The sequence below is a fragment of the Rhinoderma darwinii genome, unplaced genomic scaffold (genome assembly GCF_050947455.1).
Source record: "Rhinoderma darwinii isolate aRhiDar2 unplaced genomic scaffold, aRhiDar2.hap1 Scaffold_971, whole genome shotgun sequence".
Classification (NCBI taxonomy): Eukaryota; Metazoa; Chordata; class Amphibia; order Anura; family Rhinodermatidae; genus Rhinoderma; species Rhinoderma darwinii.
Genome location: NW_027464546.1, coordinates 77,501 through 95,000, shown reverse-complemented (window position 1 = coordinate 95,000; position 17,500 = coordinate 77,501).

Genomic DNA, 17,500 nt, shown 5'->3' with positions numbered 1-17,500 from the left:
GGGGGGCAGCGGGAGCAACCTGCATCTCCATGCCCAGCCAGAGTTCCAGAGTGATTGCAGGTAGGTCCCGGTGGGGGGGCAGCGGGAGAAACTTGCATCCCCATGCCCAGCCAGAGTTCCAGGGTGATTGCAGGTAGGTCCCGGTGGGGTGGAAGGGGGTCAGCGGGAGCAAACTGCATCCCCATGCCCAGCCAGAGTTCCAGGGTGATTGCTGGTAGGTCCCGGTGGGGTGGAAAGGGGGTCAGCGGGAGCAAACTGCATCCCCATGCCCAGCCAGAGTTCCAGGGTGATTGCAGGTAGGTCCCGGTGGGGGGGCAGCGGGAGCAACTTGCATCCCCATGCCCGGCCAGAGTTCCAGGGCCAGAGTGTGACGGCAGGCAGCATAGGCCGGGGCAAAGTTCCAAGGCGGCGTGGAGAGGACTAGGCCACAAGATAAGGGGATCCTTTCGTGAACAAACAGCAGTGAAAATACAAAGGCCCAAATGTCAAAGAATGGCATTTGTGCTACTGAAAGTGAAACATTTAAAATCAAGTGAAAGTGGGGTATGTTCACAAATGTCAGAGGCGGTGATGAGCAGCAGAGGCAGGCCGGGGCAGAGTTCCAGGGCTAGGAGTGTGACGGCAGGCAGCGTAGGCCGGGGCAGAGTTCCAGGGCGGTGGGGAGAGGACTAGGCCTCGAGATATGGAGATCCATTTGGTGACCAAGCAGCAGTGAAAATAGAAAGGCCCAAATGTCAAAGAATGACATTTCTGCTACTGAAAGTGAAACATTTGAAAGTGAAACATTTAAAATCAAGTTAAAGTGGGGTTTGTTCACAAATGTCAGAGGCGGTGGTGAACAGCAGGGGCAGGCCGGGGCAGAGTTCCAGGGCCAGGAGTGTGATGGCAGGCAGCGTAGGCCGGGGCAGAGTTCCAGGGCGGTGGGGAGAGGACTAGGCCTCATTCCAAGGAGATCCATTTGGTGACCAAACAGCAGTGACAATAAAAAGGCCCAAATGTCAAAGAATGACATTTCTGATACTGAAAGTGACACATTTAAAATCACGTTAAAGTGGGGTATGTTCAAAGAATGTCAGAGGCGGTAATGAGCAGCAGATGCAGGCCGGGGCAGAGTTCCAGGTGCCTGGAGTGTGAAGGCAGCACAGGCCGGGGCAGAGTTCCAGGGCCAGGGGTGTGACGGCAGGCAGCGTAGGCCGGGGCAGAGTTCCAGGGCGGTGGGGAGAGGACTAGGCCTCGAGATATGGAGATCCATTTGGTGACCAAGCAGCAGTGAAAATAAAAAGGCCCAAATGTCAAAGAATGGCATTTCTGATACTGAAAGTGAAACATTTAAAATCAAGTTAAATTGGGGTATGTTCAAAGAATGTCAGAGGCGGTAATGAGCAGCAGATGCAGGCCGGGGCAGAGTTCCAGGTGCCTGGAGTGTGAAGGCAGCACAGGCCGGGGCAGAGTTCCAGGGCCAGAGTGTGTGACGGCAGGCAGCGTAGGCCGGGGCAGAGTTCCAGGGCGGTGGGGAGAGGACTAGGCCTCAATCCAAGGAGATCCATTTGGTGACCAAGCAGCAGTGAAAATAAAAAGGCCCAAATGTCAAAGAATGACATTTCTGCTACTGAAAGTGAAACATTTGAAAGTGAACCATTTAAAATCTAGTTAAAGTGGGGTATGTTCAAAAATGTCAGAGTCGGTGGTGAACAGCAAAGGCAGGCCGGGGCAGAGTTCCAGGGCCAGAGTGTGACGGCAGCACAGGCCGGGGCAGAGCTCCAGGGCCAGAGTGTGTGACGGCAGGCAGCGTAGGCCGGGGCAGAGTTCCAGGGCGTTGGGGAGAGGACTAGGCCTCAAAATAAGGAGATCCATTTGGTGACCAAGCAGAAGTGAAAATAAAAAGGCCCAAATGTCAAAGAATGACATTTCTGCTACTGAAAGTGAAACATTTGAAAGTGAACCATTTAAAATCTAGTTAAAGTGGGGTATGTTCAAAAATGTCAGAGTCGGTGGTGAACAGCAAAGGCAGGCCGGGGCAGAGTTCCAGGGCCAGAGTGTGACGGCAGCACAGGCCGGGGCAGAGTTCCAGGGCCAGAGTGTGTGACGGCAGGCAGCGTAGGCCGGGGCAGAGTTCCAGGGCGGTGGGGAGAGGACTAGGCCTCAATTTAAGGAGATCCATTTGTTGACCAAGCAGCAGTGCAAATAAAAAGGCCCGAATGTCAAAGAATGACATTTCTGATACTGAAAGTGAACCATTTAAAATCAAGTTAAAGTGGGGTATGTTCACAAATGTCAGAGGCGGTGGTGAACAGCAGGGGCAGGCCGGGACAGAGTTCCAGGGCCAGAGTGTGACGGCAGGCAGTGTAGGCCGGGGCAGAGTTCCAGGGCGGTGGGGAGAGGACTAGGCCTCAATTTAAGGAGATCCATTTGTTGACCAAGCAGCAGTGCAAATAAAAAGGCCCGAATGTCAAAGAATGACATTTCTGATACTGAAAGTGAACCATTTAAAATCAAGTTAAAGTGGGGTATGTTCACAAATGTCAGAGGCGGTGGTGAACAGCAGGGGCAGGCCGGGACAGAGTTCCAGGGCCAGAGTGTGACGGCAGGCAGTGTAGGCCGGGGCAGAGTTCCAGGGTGGTGGGGAGAGGACTAGGCCTCAATTTAAGGAGATCCATTTGTTGACCAAGCAGCAGTGCAAATAAAAAGGCCCAAATGTCAAAGAATGACATTTCTGATACTGAAAGTGAACCATTTAAAATCAAGTTAAAGTGGGGTATGTTCAAAAATGTCAGAGGCGGTGGTGAGCAGCAGAGGCAGGCCGGGGCAGAGTTCCAGGGCCAGGGGTGTGACGGCAGGCAGCGTAGGCCGGGGCAGAGTTCCAGGGCGGTGGGGAGAGGACTAGGCCTCGACATAAGGAGATCCATTTGGTGACCAAACAGCAGTGAAAATAAATAGGCCCAAATGTCAAAGAATGACATTTCTGCTACTGAAAGTGAAACATTTAAAATCAAGTTAAAGTGGGGTATGTTCACAAATGTCAGAGGCGGTGGTGAACAGCAGGGGCAGGCCGGGGCAGAGTTCCAGGGCCAGGGTGTGACGGCAGGCAGCGTAGGCCGGGGCAGAGTTCCAGGGCGGTGGGTGAGAGGACTAGGCCTCAATCCAAGGAGATCCATTTGGTGACCAAGCAGCAGTGGGAAAATAAAAAGGCCCAAATGTCAAAGAATGACATTTCTGCTACTGAAAGTGAAACATTTGAAAGTGAACCATTTAAAATCAAGTTAAAGTGGGGTATGTTCAAAAATGTCAGAGGTGGTGGTGAGCAGCAGAGGCAGGCCGGGGCAGAGTTCCAGGGCTAGGAGTGTGACGGCAGGCAGCGTAGGCCGGGGCAGAGTTCCAGGGCGGTGGGGAGAGGACTAGGCCTCAATCTAAGGAGATCCATTTGGTGACCAAACAGCAGTGAAAATAAAAAGGCCCAAATGTCAAAGAATGACATTTCTGATACTGAAAGTGAAACATTTGAAAGTGAACCATTTAAAATCAAGTTAAAGTGGGGTATGTTCAAAAATGTCAGAGGCGGTGGTGAACAGCAAGGGCAGGCCGGGGCAGAGTTCCAGGGCCAGGGGTGTGACGGCAGGCAGCGTAGGCCGGGGCAGAGTTCCAGGGCGGTGGGGAGAGGACTAGGCCTCAATCCAAGGAGATCCATTTGGTGACCAAGCAGCAGTGAAAATGAAAAGGCCCAAATGTCAAAGAATGACATTTCTGATACTGAAAGTGAAACATTTGAAAGTGAACCATTTAAAATCAAGTTAAAGTGGGGTATGTTCAAAAATGTCAGAGGCGGTGGTGAACAGCAAGGGCAGGCCGGGGCAGAGTTCCAGGGCCAGGGTGTGACGGCAGGCAGCGTAGGCCGGGGCAGAGTTCCAGGGCGGTGGGTGAGAGGACTAGGCCTCAATCCAAGGAGATCCATTTGGTGACCAAGCAGCAGTGGGAAAATAAAAAGGCCCAAATGTCAAAGAATGACATTTCTGCTACTGAAAGTGAAACATTTGAAAGTGAACCATTTAAAATCAAGTTAAAGTGGGGTATGTTCAAAAATGTCAGAGGCGGTGGTGAGCAGCAGAGGCAGGCCGGGGCAGAGTTCCAGGGCTAGGAGTGTGACGGCAGGCAGCGTAGGCCGGGGCAGAGTTCCAGGGCGGTGGGGAGAGGACTAGGCCTCAATCTAAGGAGATCCATTTGGTGACCAAACAGCAGTGAAAATAAAAAGGCCCAAATGTCAAAGAATGACATTTCTGATACTGAAAGTGAAACATTTGAAAGTGAACCATTTAAAATCAAGTTAAAGTGGGGTATGTTCAAAAATGTCAGAGGCGGTAGTGAACAGCAGAGGTAGGCCGGGGCAGAGTTCCAGGGCCAGGGGTGTCACGGCAGGCAGCGTAGGCCGGGGAAGAGTTCCAGGGCGGTGGGGAGAGGACTAGGCCTCAATCCAAGGGGATCCATTTGGTGACCAAGCAGCAGTGAAAATGAAAAGGCCCAAATGTCAAAGAATGCCATTTCTGCAACTGAAAGTGAAACATTTGAAAGTGACACATTTAAAATCAAGTTAAAGTGGGGTATGTTCAAAAATGTCAGAGGCGGTAGTGAACAGCAGAGGTAGGCCGGGGCAGAGTTCCAGGGCCAGGGGTGTCACGGCAGGCAGCGTAGGCCTGCGCAGAGTTCCAGGGCGGTGGGGAGAGGACTAGGCCTCAATCCAAGGAGATCCATTTGGTGACCAAGCAGCAGTGAAAATAAAAAGGCCCAAATGTCAAAGAATGACATTTCTGCTACTGAAAGTGAAACATTTGAAAGTGACACATTTAAAATCAAGTTAAAGTGGGGTATGTTCAAAAATGTCAGAGGCGGTAGTGAACAGCAGAGGTAGGCCGGGGCAGAGTTCCAGGGCCAGGGGTGTCACGGCAGGCAGCGTAGGCCGGGGAAGAGTTCCAGGGCGGTGGGGAGAGGACTAGGCCTCAATCCAAGGGGATCCATTTGGTGACCAAGCAGCAGTGAAAATGAAAAGGCCCAAATGTCAAAGAATGCCATTTCTGCAACTGAAAGTGAAACATTTGAAAGTGACACATTTAAAATCAAGTTAAAGTGGGGTATGTTCAAAAATGTCAGAGGCGGTAGTGAACAGCAGAGGTAGGCCGGGGCAGAGTTCCAGGGCCAGGGGTGTCACGGCAGGCAGCGTAGGCCGGGGAAGAGTTCCAGGGCGGTGGGGAGAGGACTAGGCCTCAATCCAAGGGGATCCATTTGGTGACCAAGCAGCAGTGAAAATGAAAAGGCCCAAATGTCAAAGAATGCCATTTCTGCAACTGAAAGTGAAACATTTGAAAGTGACACATTTAAAATCAAGTTAAAGTGGGGTATGTTCAAAAATGTCAGAGGCGGTAGTGAACAGCAGAGGTAGGCCGGGGCAGAGTTCCAGGGCCAGGGGTGTCACGGCAGGCAGCGTAGGCCGGGGAAGAGTTCCAGGGCGGTGGGGAGAGGACTAGGCCTCAATCCAAGGGGATCCATTTGGTGACCAAGCAGCAGTGAAAATGAAAAGGCCCAAATGTCAAAGAATGCCATTTCTGCAACTGAAAGTGAAACATTTGAAAGTGACACATTTAAAATCAAGTTAAAGTGGGGTATGTTCAAAAATGTCAGAGGCGGTAGTGAACAGCAGAGGTAGGCCGGGGCAGAGTTCCAGGGCCAGGGGTGTCACGGCAGGCAGCGTAGGCCTGCGCAGAGTTCCAGGGCGGTGGGGAGAGGACTAGGCCTCAATCCAAGGAGATCCATTTGGTGACCAAGCAGCAGTGAAAATAAAAAGGCCCAAATGTCAAAGAATGACATTTCTGCTACTGAAAGTGAAACATTTGAAAGTGAAACATTTAAAATCAAGTTAAAGTGGGGTATGTTCACTTAATTCAGAGGCGGTGGTGAGCAGCAGAGGCAGGCCGGGGCAGAGTTCCAGGGCCAGGGGTGTGACGGCAGGCAGCGTAGGCCGGGGCAGAGTTCCAGGGCGGTGGGGAGAGGACTAGGCCTCAAAATAAGGAGATCCATTTGGTGACCAAGCAGCAGTGAAAATAAAAAGGCCCAAATGTCAAAGAATGACACTTTTAATACTGAAAATGAAACATTTAAAATCAAGTTACAGTGGGGTTTGTTCAAAAAATGTCAGAGGCGGTGGTGAGCAGCAGAGGCAGGCCGGGGCAGAGTTCCAGGGCCAGAGTGTGACGGCAGGCAGCACAGGCCGGGGCAGAGCTCCAGGGCCAGGGGTGTGACGGCAGGCAGCGTAGGCCGGGGCAGAGTTCCAGGGCCAGGGTGTGATGGCAGGCAGCGTAGGCCGGGGCAGAGTTCCAGGGCGGTGGGGAGAGGACTAGGCCTCGATCTAAGGAGATCCATTTGGTGACCAAACAGCAGTGAAAATAAAAAGGCCCAAATGTCAAAGAATGACATTTTTGATACTGAAAGTGAACCATTTAAAATCAAGTGAAAGTGGAGTACGTTCAAAAATGTCAGAGGCGGTGGTGAACAGCAGGGGCAGGCCGGGGCATAGTTCCAGGGCCAGAGTGTGACGGCAGCACAGGCCGGGGCAGAGCTCCAGGGCCAGAGTGTGACGGCAGGCAGCATAGGCCGGGGCACAGTTCCAGGGCCAGAGTGTGACGGCAGGCAGCGTAGGCCGGGGCAGAGTTCCAGGGCGGTGGGGAGAGGACTAGGCCTCGAGATAAGGTGATCCATTTGGTGACCAAGCAGCAGTGGAAATAAAAAGGCCCAAATTTCAAAGAATGACATTTTTGATACTGAAAGTGAAACATTTAAAATCAAGTTAAAGTGGGGTACGTTCAAAAATGTCAGAGGCGGTAATGAGCAGCAGAGGCAGGCCGTGGGCACAGTTCCAGGGCCAGAGTGTGACGGCAGCACAGGCCGGGGCAGAGTTCCAGGGCCAGAGTGTGACGGCAGGCAGCATAGGCCGGGGCACAGTTCCAGGGCCAGAGTGTGACGGCACGCAGCGTAGGCCGGGGCAGAGTTCCAGGGCGGTGGGGAGAGGACTAGGCCTCGAGATAAGGAGATCCATTTGGTGACCCAACAGCAGTGAAAATAAAAAGGCCCAAATGTCAAAGAATGACATTTCTGCTACTGAAAGTGACACATTTAAAATCAAGTGAAAGTGGGGTATGTTCAAAAAATGTCAGAGGCGGTAATGAGCAGCAGAGGCAGGCCGGGGCACAGTTCCAGGGCCAGAGTGTGACACTGTCCGCCGATAGATAACCCTTTGCACATTATCGTCATCATCATTATCAGCAGCAGTTGCTGTCAGCCAGCTCCAGAGTGTATGAGCGGCGTGTGCTGCCCATTGCAGCCCAGGGTAGAGGAGCCGTGTGCAAGCTGTGCATGCCCGGGGGCAACAGTGTATGAGCTCCTCAGCGCCAGCGGGGGGGGGGGGGGGGGGTCCCACTATGTCCCAAGCCGCCTGACATGTACTTCCGGTCGGTTAGGAGGTGGCATGTCAGCTGGGCTGTCAGCCAGCTCCAGAGTGTATGAGCGGTGTGTGCCTGCACCCGTGGGGGGGGGGGGGGGGGGGGGGGATACAGGAGCCATGGGGAAGCTGTGCAAGACCGGGGGCAGCCGTGTACGAGCTCCGCAGCGCCCCTTGTGGACTTCCAGGGCAAGAGCGGTATGAGCGGCAAAGTCATGCCGACCTCCTGGAAGTCCCCGTCGGCCTCGCTCGCGGGTCGGTCCCGCTGGTTTTTTTACCTTCTTAATAAAAAAACTTTTTTTTTTTATGGTATTTTCTGAAGCCTCAAGCCCACCTGCATTTGCACGAGCAAGGCCACCTCGGTGACTCCTACCGAAAGCGGCCGGGAGCCATCTCCGTGTACGAGCGGCGTGTGCGGCGTGTGCCTGCCTATTGCACCCGTGGGGGGATAGAGGAGCCTTGTGGAAGCTGTGCCAGCCCGGGGGCAGCCCTGTACGAGCTCCACAGCGCCCGCGGCGAGTCCCGCCGTGTCCACCCGGCTGCCAAGCACTTCCGGTCCGCGAGTGATGCATGACAGCGGCCGGGAGCCAGCTCCGCCTATCAGCGGCGGTGTGCCTGCCTTCTGCACCCGTGGGGGGATAGAGGGGCCCCGTGGGAGCTGCTGCATGCCGGCAGCTTCCTTGTGGGAGCTCCACAGCGCCCGCGGTCCTCGGCGGACTTCCAGGGCAAGAGCGGTATGAGCGGCCACCTCATGCCGACCTCCTGGAAGTCCCCGTCGGCTTAGCTCGCGGGTCGGTCCCGCTGTTTTTTTTTTTACCTTCTTAATAAAAAAATCTTTTTTTTTTTATGGTACTTTCGGAAGCCTCAAGCCCACCTGCAGTTGCACGAGCAAGGACACCTCGGTGACTCCTACCGAAAGCGGCCGGGAGTCATCTCCGTGTACGAGCGGCGTGTGCGGCGTGTGCCTGCCTATTGCACCCGTGGGGGGATAGAGGAGCCATGGGGAAGCTGTGCCAGCCCGGGGGCAGCCCTGTACGAGCTCCACAGCACCCGCGGCGAGTCCCGCCGTGTCCACCCGGCTGCCAAGCACTTCCGGTCCGCGAGTGATGCATGACAGCGGCCGGGAGCCAGCTCCGCCTATCAGCGGCGGTGTGCCTGCCTTCTGCACCCGTGGGGGGATAGAGGGGCCCCGTGGGAGCTGCTGCATGCCGGCAGCTTCCTTGTGGGAGCTCCACAGCGCCCGCGGTCCTCGGCGGACTTCCAGGGCAAGAGCGGTATGAGCGGCCACCTCATGCCGACCTCCTGGAAGTCCCCGTCGGCTTAGCTCGCGGGTCGGTCCCGCTGTTTTTTTTTTTACCTTCTTAATAAAAAAATCTTTTTTTTTTTATGGTACTTTCGGAAGCCTCAAGCCCACCTGCAGTTGCACGAGCAAGGACACCTCGGTGACTCCTACCGAAAGCGGCCGGGAGTCATCTCCGTGTACGAGCGGCGTGTGCGGCGTGTGCCTGCCTATTGCACCCGTGGGGGGATAGAGGAGCCTTGTGGAAGCTGTGCCAGCCCGGGGGCAGCCCTGTACGAGCTCCACAGCACCCGCGGCGAGTCCCGCCGTGTCCACCCGGCTGACAAGCACTTCCGGTCCGCGAGTGATGCATGACAGCGGCCGGGAGCCAGCTCCGCCTATCAGCGGCGTGTGCCTGCCTTCTGCACCCGTGGGGGGATAGAGGGGCCCCGTGGGAGCTTGTGGATGCCGGCAGCTTCCTTGTGGGAGCTCCACAGCGCCCGCGGCGAGTCCCGTCGTGTCCACCCGGCTGCAAAGCACTTCCGGTCCGCGAGTGATGCATGACAGCGGCCGGGAGCCAGCTCCGCCTATCAGCGGCGGTGTGCCTGCCTTCTGCACCCGTGGGGGGATAGAGGGGCCCCGTGGGAGCTGCTGGATGCCAGCAGCTTCCTTGTGGGAGCTCCACAGCGCCCGCGGTCCTCTGCGGACTTCCAGGGCAAGAGCGGTAGGAGCCTCCACCTCATGCCGACCTCCTGGAAGTCCCCGTCGGCCTAGCTCGCGGGTCGGTCCCGCTGTTTTTTTTTTTACCTTCTTAATAAAAAAACTTTTTTTTTTTATGGTATTTTCCGAAGCCCCAAGCCCCCCTGCATTTGCACGAGCAAGGCCACCTCGGTGACTCCTACCGAAAGCGGCCGGGAGCCATCTCCGTGTACGAGCGGCGTGTGCGGCGTGTGCCTGCCTATTGCACCCGTGGGGGGATAGAGGAGCCTTGTGGAAGCTGTGCCAGCCCGGGGGCAGCCCTGTACGAGCTCCACAGCACCCGCGGCGAGTCCCGCCGTGTCCACCCGGCTGCCAAGCACTTCCGGTCCGCGAGTGATGCATGACAGCGGCCGGGAGCCAGCTCCGCCTATTAGCGGCGGTGTGCCTGCCTTCTGCACCCGTGGGGGGATAGAGGGGCCCCGTGGGAGCTTGTGGATGCCGGCAGCTTCCTTGTGGGAGCTCCACAGCGCCCGCGGCGAGTCCCGTAGTTCACCCGCCCGACATGCACTTCCGGTCCGCGACGGACTTCCAGGGCTCAAGCGGTAGGTGCGGCCACCTCATGCCGACCTCCTGGAACTCCCCCTCGGCCTGGCTCGCGTGTCTGTCTTCATTCACGTTTTGGAGGAAAAACCCTATGAGGTTTTTATTTTGGCCTTCAGCCAAGCAGCAGTTCCAGGAGGCCGGGCATTTTGGCACCTCCCACCGGTGTAATTGGCGAGGTGACACTTTTAGGGGTGTGAACATCTCCTACGCCTGAAATACTGTGAGAGGGAGAACTTGCTCCGCCTCCCAAGTCCAACACTTCCAGGACGAGAGGAGGGCGGGAGGCGTTCCCGGCTTAGGCCGAATGCTGCTTCCACGGCGATAGCGGCACCAAGCCGCCCTCTCACGCCGCTGCCCTGGATGTCCCCGTCGGCCTCGCTCGCTGGTCGGGTCCGGTGTTTTTTTACCTTCTTAATAAAAAAATATTTTTTTTTTTTATGTTATTTCCTGAAGCCCCAAGCCCACCTGCAGTTGCACGAGCAAGGCCACCTCGGCAACTCCTACCGAAAGCCGTGAACGAGGAAGTACAAACGGGAGCTGCTCCCGTTCCAAGCCGAGAAGGACTTCCATGGTGTGACCGGTAGGTAGTGGCACCTCCTGCCGTCCTCCTGGAAGTCCCCGTCGGCCTGGCTCACGGCTCGGTCCCGCTGTGAGTTTTACCTTCATAATAAAAAAACACTTTTTTTTTTTATGGTATTTTATGAAGTCCCAAGCCGACCTGCAGTTGCAGGAGCTCGGCCACCTCGGCAACTCCTACCGAAAGCCGTGAACGAGGAAGTACAAACGGGAGCTGCTCCCGTTCCAAGCCGAGAAGGACTTCCATGGTGTGACCGGTAGGTAGTGGCACCTCCTGCCGTCCTCCTGGAAGTCCCCGTCGGCCTCGCTCGCAGGTCTGTCTTCATTGACGTTTTGGAGAAAAAACCCTATGAGGTTTTTATTTTGGGCCTCAGCCGGGCAGCAGTTCCATGAGCCCGGGTACTTTGGCACCTTACCCCGGTGTATTTGAGGTGGTGACACTTTTAGGGGTGTGAATATCTCCTTCACCTGAAATCCTGTGAGAGGGCATCTAGGTTTTGAGTTCCAAGTCCCAACGGTTCTTCCTAGCGGGAAGTCCTAACCGTTCCTGGCCGAGAGTGACTTCCAGGGTTTGAGCAATAGGTACCGGCCTGCCCTCTCACGGTGCCTCCTGGAAGTCCCCGTCGGCCTCGTTCGCTGGTCGGTCCGCTGCACCTTAACTTCCATGAAAGAAGTTTGGTGCATTCTTTCTGGAGTCCCAGGCCGACCAGCAGTTGCAGGAGCTCGGCCAGCTCTGTGACTCCAACCGAGTACCGTGAAGGAGGACGTGCTGCACGTTCTTGCGGGAGCTGCACCTGGTCCAACCCGAGAAGGACTTCCATGGTGTGACCGGTATGTAGTGGCACGTCATGCCGGCCTCCTGGAAGTCCCCGTCGTCCTCGCTCGCTGGTCGGTCCGCTGCACCTGAACTTCCACGAAATAACTTTGATGCATTCTTTCTGGAGTCCCAGGCCGACCAGCAGTTGCAGGAGCTCGGCCACCTTGGCGGCTCCAACCGAACACCTTGAAGGAGGACGTGCTGCACGTTCTAGCAGGAGCTGCACCTGGTTCAAACCGAGAAGGACTTCCATGGTGTCACCGGTATGTAGTGGCACGTCATGCCGGCCTCCTGGAAGTCCCCGTCGGCCTCGTTCGCTGGTCGGTCCGCTGCACCTGACTTTCCATGAAAGAACTGTGGTGCATTCTTTCTGAAGTCCCAGGCCGACCAGCAGTTGCAGGAGCTCGGCCACGGTGGTGAGTCCAACCGAGTACTGTGAAGGAGGACGTGCTACACGTTCTAGCGGGAGCTGTACCTGGTTCAACCCGAGAATGACTTCCATGGTGTGACCGGTATGTAGTGGCACGTCATGCCGGCCTCCTGGAAGTCCCCGTCGGCCTCGCTCGCAGGTCTGTCTTCATTGACGTTTTGGAGGAAAAACCCTATGAGGTTTTTATTTTGGGCTTCAGCCGGGCAGCAGTTCCAGGAGCCCGGGTACTTTGGCACCTTACCCCGGTGTATTTGAGGTGGTGACACTTTTAGGGGTGTGAATATCTCCTTCACCTGAAATCCTGTGAGAGGGCATTTCTGCTCCGCGTTCCAAGTCCTAACGGTTCTTCCTAGCGGGAAGTCCTAACCGTTCGTGGCCGAGAAGGACTTCCAGGGAGTGACCGGTATGTAGTGGCACGTCATGCCGGCCTCCTGGAAGTCCCCATCGGCCTTGCTCCCTGGTCGGTCCGCTGCACCTGAACTTCCACGAAAGAACTTTGGTACATTCTTTCTGGAGTCCCAGGCCGACCAGCAGTTGCAGGAGCTCGGCCACGGTGGTGAGTTCAACCGAGTACTGTGAAGGAGGACGTGCTGCACGTTCTAGCGGGAGCTATACCTGGTTCAACCCGAGAAGGACTTCCATGGTGTGACCGGTATGTAGTGGCACGTCATGCCGGCCTCCTGGAAGTCCCCGTCGGCCTCGTTTGCTGGTCGGTCCGCTGCACCTGACTTTCCATGAAAGAACTGTGGTGCATTCTTTCTGAAGTCCCAGGCCGACCAGCAGTTGCAGGAGCTCGGCCACGGTGTTGAGTCCAACCGAGTACTGTGAAGGAGGACGTGCTACACGTTCTAGCGGGAGCTGTACCTGGTTCAACCCGAGAAGGACTTCCATGGTGTGACCGGTATGTAGTGGCACGTCATGCCGGCCTCCTGGAAGTCCCCGTCGGCCTCGTTCGCTGGTCGGTCCGCTGCACCTGACTTTCCATGAAAGAACTGTGGTGCATTCTTTCTGAAGTCCCAGGCCGACCAGCAGTTGCAGGAGCTCGGCCACGGTGTTGAGTCCAACCGAGTACTGTGAAGGAGGACGTGCTACACGTTCTAGCGGGAGCTGTACCTGGTTCAACCCGAGAAGGACTTCCATGGTGTGACCGGTATGTAGTGGCACGTCATGCCGGCCTCCTGGAAGTCCCCGTCGGCCTCGCTCGCAGGTCTGTCTTCATTGACGTTTTGGAGGAAAAACCCTATGAGGTTTTTATTTTGGGCTTCAGCCGGGCAGCAGTTCCAGGAGCCCGGGTACTTTGGCACCTTACCCCGGTGTATTTGAGGTGGTGACACTTTTAGGGGTGTGAATATCTCCTTCACCTGAAATCCTGTGAGAGGGCATTTCTGCTCCGCGTTCCAAGTCCTAACGGTTCTTCCTAGCGGGAAGTCCTAACCGTTCGTGGCCGAGAAGGACTTCCAGGGAGTGACCGGTATGTAGTGGCACGTCATGCCGGCCTCCTGGAAGTCCCCATCGGCCTTGCTCCCTGGTCGGTCCGCTGCACCTGAACTTCCACGAAAGAACTTTGGTACATTCTTTCTGGAGTCCCAGGCCGACCAGCAGTTGCAGGAGCTCGGCCACGGTGGTGAGTTCAACCGAGTACTGTGAAGGAGGACGTGCTGCACGTTCTAGCGGGAGCTATACCTGGTTCAACCCGAGAAGGACTTCCATGGTGTGACCGGTATGTAGTGGCACGTCATGCCGGCCTCCTGGAAGTCCCCGTCGGCCTCGTTCGCTGGTCGGTCCGCTGCACCTGACTTTCCATGAAAGAACTGTGGTGCATTCTTTCTGAAGTCCCAGGCCGACCAGCAGTTGCAGGAGCTCGGCCACGGTGTTGAGTCCAACCGAGTACTGTGAAGGAGGACGTGCTACACGTTCTAGCGGGAGCTGTACCTGGTTCAACCCGAGAAGGACTTCCATGGTGTGACCGGTATGTAGTGGCACGTCATGCCGGCCTCCTGGAAGTCCCCGTCGGCCTCGTTCGCTGGTCGGTCCGCTGCACCTGACTTTCCATGAAAGAACTTTGGTGCATTCTTTCTGAAGTCCCAGGCCGACCAGCAGTTGCAGGAGCTCGGCCAGCTTGGCGACTCCAACCCGAGTACCTTGAAGGAGGACGTGCTGCACGTTCTAGCGGGAGCTGCACCTGTTCCAACCCGAGAAGGACTTCCATGGTGTGACCGGTATGTAGTGGCACGTCATGCCGGCCTCCTGGAAGTCCCCGTCGGCTTCGCTCGCAGGTCTGTCTTCATTGACGTTTTGGAGGAAAAACCCTATGAGGTTTTTATTTTGGGCTTCAGCCGGGCAGCAGTTCCAGGAGCCCGGGTACTTTGGCACCTTACCCCGGTGTATTTGAGGTGGTGACACTTTTAGGGGTGTGAATATCTCCTTCACCTGAAATCCTGTGAGAGGGCATTTCTGCTCCGCGTTCCAAGTCCTAACGGTTCTTCCTAGCGGGAAGTCCTAACCGTTTGTGGCCGAGAAGGACTTCCAGGGAGTGACCGGTATGTAGTGGCACGTCATGCCGGCCTCCTGGAAGTCCCCATCGGCCTTGCTCGTTGGTCGGTCCGCTGCACCTGAACTTTCACGAAAGAACTTTGGTACATTCTTTCTGGAGTCCCAGGCCGACCAGCAGTTGCAGGAGCTCGGCCACGGTGGTGAGTTCAACCGAGTACTGTGAAGGAGGATGTGCTGCACGTTCTAGCGGGAGCTATACCTGGTTCAACCCGAGAAGGGCTTCCATGGTGTGACCGGTATGTAGTGGCACGTCATGCCGGCCTCCTGGAAGTCCCCGTCGGCCTCGTTCGCTGGTCGGTCCGCTGCACCTGACTTTCCATGAAAGAACTGTGGTGCATTCTTTCTGAAGTCCCAGGCCGACCAGCAGTTGCAGGAGCTCGGCCACGGTGTTGAGTCCAACCGAGTACTGTGAAGGAGGACGTGCTACACGTTCTAGCGGGAGCTGTACCTGGTTCAACCCGAGAAGGACTTCCATGGTGTGACCGGTATGTAGTGGCACGTCATGCCGGCCTCCTGGAAGTCCCCGTCGGCCTCGTTCGCTGGTCGGTCCGCTGCACCTGACTTTCCATGAAAGAACTGTGGTGCATTCTTTCTGAAGTCCCAGGCCGACCAGCAGTTGCAGGAGCTCGGCCACGGTGTTGAGTCCAACCGAGTACTGTGAAGGAGGACGTGCTACACGTTCTAGCGGGAGCTGTACCTGGTTCAACCCGAGAAGGACTTCCATGGTGTGACCGGTATGTAGTGGCACGTCATGCCGGCCTCCTGGAAGTCCCCGTCGGCCTCGCTCGCAGGTCTGTCTTCATTGACGTTTTGGAGGAAAAACCCTATGAGGTTTTTATTTTGGGCTTCAGCCGGGCAGCAGTTCCAGGAGCCCGGGTACTTTGGCACCTTACCCCGGTGTATTTGAGGTGGTGACACTTTTAGGGGTGTGAATATCTCCTTCACCTGAAATCCTGTGAGAGGGCATTTCTGCTCCGCGTTCCAAGTCCTAACGGTTCTTCCTAGCGGGAAGTCCTAACCGTTCGTGGCCGAGAAGGACTTCCAGGGAGTGACCGGTATGTAGTGGCACGTCATGCCGGCCTCCTGGAAGTCCCCATCGGCCTTGCTCCCTGGTCGGTCCGCTGCACCTGAACTTCCACGAAAGAACTTTGGTACATTCTTTCTGGAGTCCCAGGCCGACCAGCAGTTGCAGGAGCTCGGCCACGGTGGTGAGTTCAACCGAGTACTGTGAAGGAGGACGTGCTGCACGTTCTAGCGGGAGCTATACCTGGTTCAACCCGAGAAGGACTTCCATGGTGTGACCGGTATGTAGTGGCACGTCATGCCGGCCTCCTGGAAGTCCCCGTCGGCCTCGTTCGCTGGTCGGTCCGCTGCACCTGACTTTCCATGAAAGAACTGTGGTGCATTCTTTCTGAAGTCCCAGGCCGACCAGCAGTTGCAGGAGCTCGGCCACGGTGTTGAGTCCAACCGAGTACTGTGAAGGAGGACGTGCTACACGTTCTAGCGGGAGCTGTACCTGGTTCAACCCGAGAAGGACTTCCATGGTGTGACCGGTATGTAGTGGCACGTCATGCCGGCCTCCTGGAAGTCCCCGTCGGCCTCGTTCGCTGGTCGGTCCGCTGCACCTGACTTTCCATGAAAGAACTTTGGTGCATTCTTTCTGAAGTCCCAGGCCGACCAGCAGTTGCAGGAGCTCGGCCAGCTTGGCGACTCCAACCCGAGTACCTTGAAGGAGGACGTGCTGCACGTTCTAGCGGGAGCTGCACCTGTTCCAACCCGAGAAGGACTTCCATGGTGTGACCGGTATGTAGTGGCACGTCATGCCGGCCTCCTGGAAGTCCCCGTCGGCTTCGCTCGCAGGTCTGTCTTCATTGACGTTTTGGAGGAAAAACCCTATGAGGTTTTTATTTTGGGCTTCAGCCGGGCAGCAGTTCCAGGAGCCCGGGTACTTTGGCACCTTACCCCGGTGTATTTGAGGTGGTGACACTTTTAGGGGTGTGAATATCTCCTTCACCTGAAATCCTGTGAGAGGGCATTTCTGCTCCGCGTTCCAAGTCCTAACGGTTCTTCCTAGCGGGAAGTCCTAACCGTTTGTGGCCGAGAAGGACTTCCAGGGAGTGACCGGTATGTAGTGGCACGTCATGCCGGCCTCCTGGAAGTCCCCATCGGCCTTGCTCGTTGGTCGGTCCGCTGCACCTGAACTTTCACGAAAGAACTTTGGTACATTCTTTCTGGAGTCCCAGGCCGACCAGCAGTTGCAGGAGCTCGGCCACGGTGGTGAGTTCAACCGAGTACTGTGAAGGAGGATGTGCTGCACGTTCTAGCGGGAGCTATACCTGGTTCAACCCGAGAAGGGCTTCCATGGTGTGACCGGTATGTAGTGGCACGTCATGCCGGCCTCCTGGAAGTCCCCGTCGGCCTCGTTCGCTGGTCGGTCCGCTGCACCTGACTTTCCATGAAAGAACTGTGGTGCATTCTTTCTGAAGTCCCAGGCCGACCAGCAGTTGCAGGAGCTCGGCCAGCTTGGCGACTCCAACCCGAGTACCTTGAAGGAGGACGTGCTGCACGTTCTAGCGGGAGCTGCACCTGTTCCAACCCGAGAAGGACTTCCATGGTGTGACCGGTATGTAGTGGCACGTCATGCCGGCCTCCTGGAAGTCCCCGTCGGCCTCGCTCGCAGATCGGTCTTCATTGACGTTTTGGAGGAAAAACCCTATGAGGTTTTTATTTTGGGCTTCAGCCGGGCAGCAGTTCCAGGAGCCCGGGCACTTTGGCACCTTACCCCGGTGTATTTGAGGTGGTGACACTTTTAGGGGTGCGAATATCTCCTTCACCTGAAATCCTGTGAGAGGGCATTTTGGTTTCGTGTTCCAAGTCCCTACGGTTCTTCCTAACGGGAAGTCCTAACCGTTTGTGGCCGAGAAGGACTTCCAGGGAGTGACCGGTATGTAGTGGCACGTCATGCCGGCCTCCTGGAAGTCCCCATCGGCCTTGCTCGTTGGTCGGTCCGCTGCACCTGAACTTTCACGAAAGAACTTTGGTACATTCTTTCTGGAGTCCCAG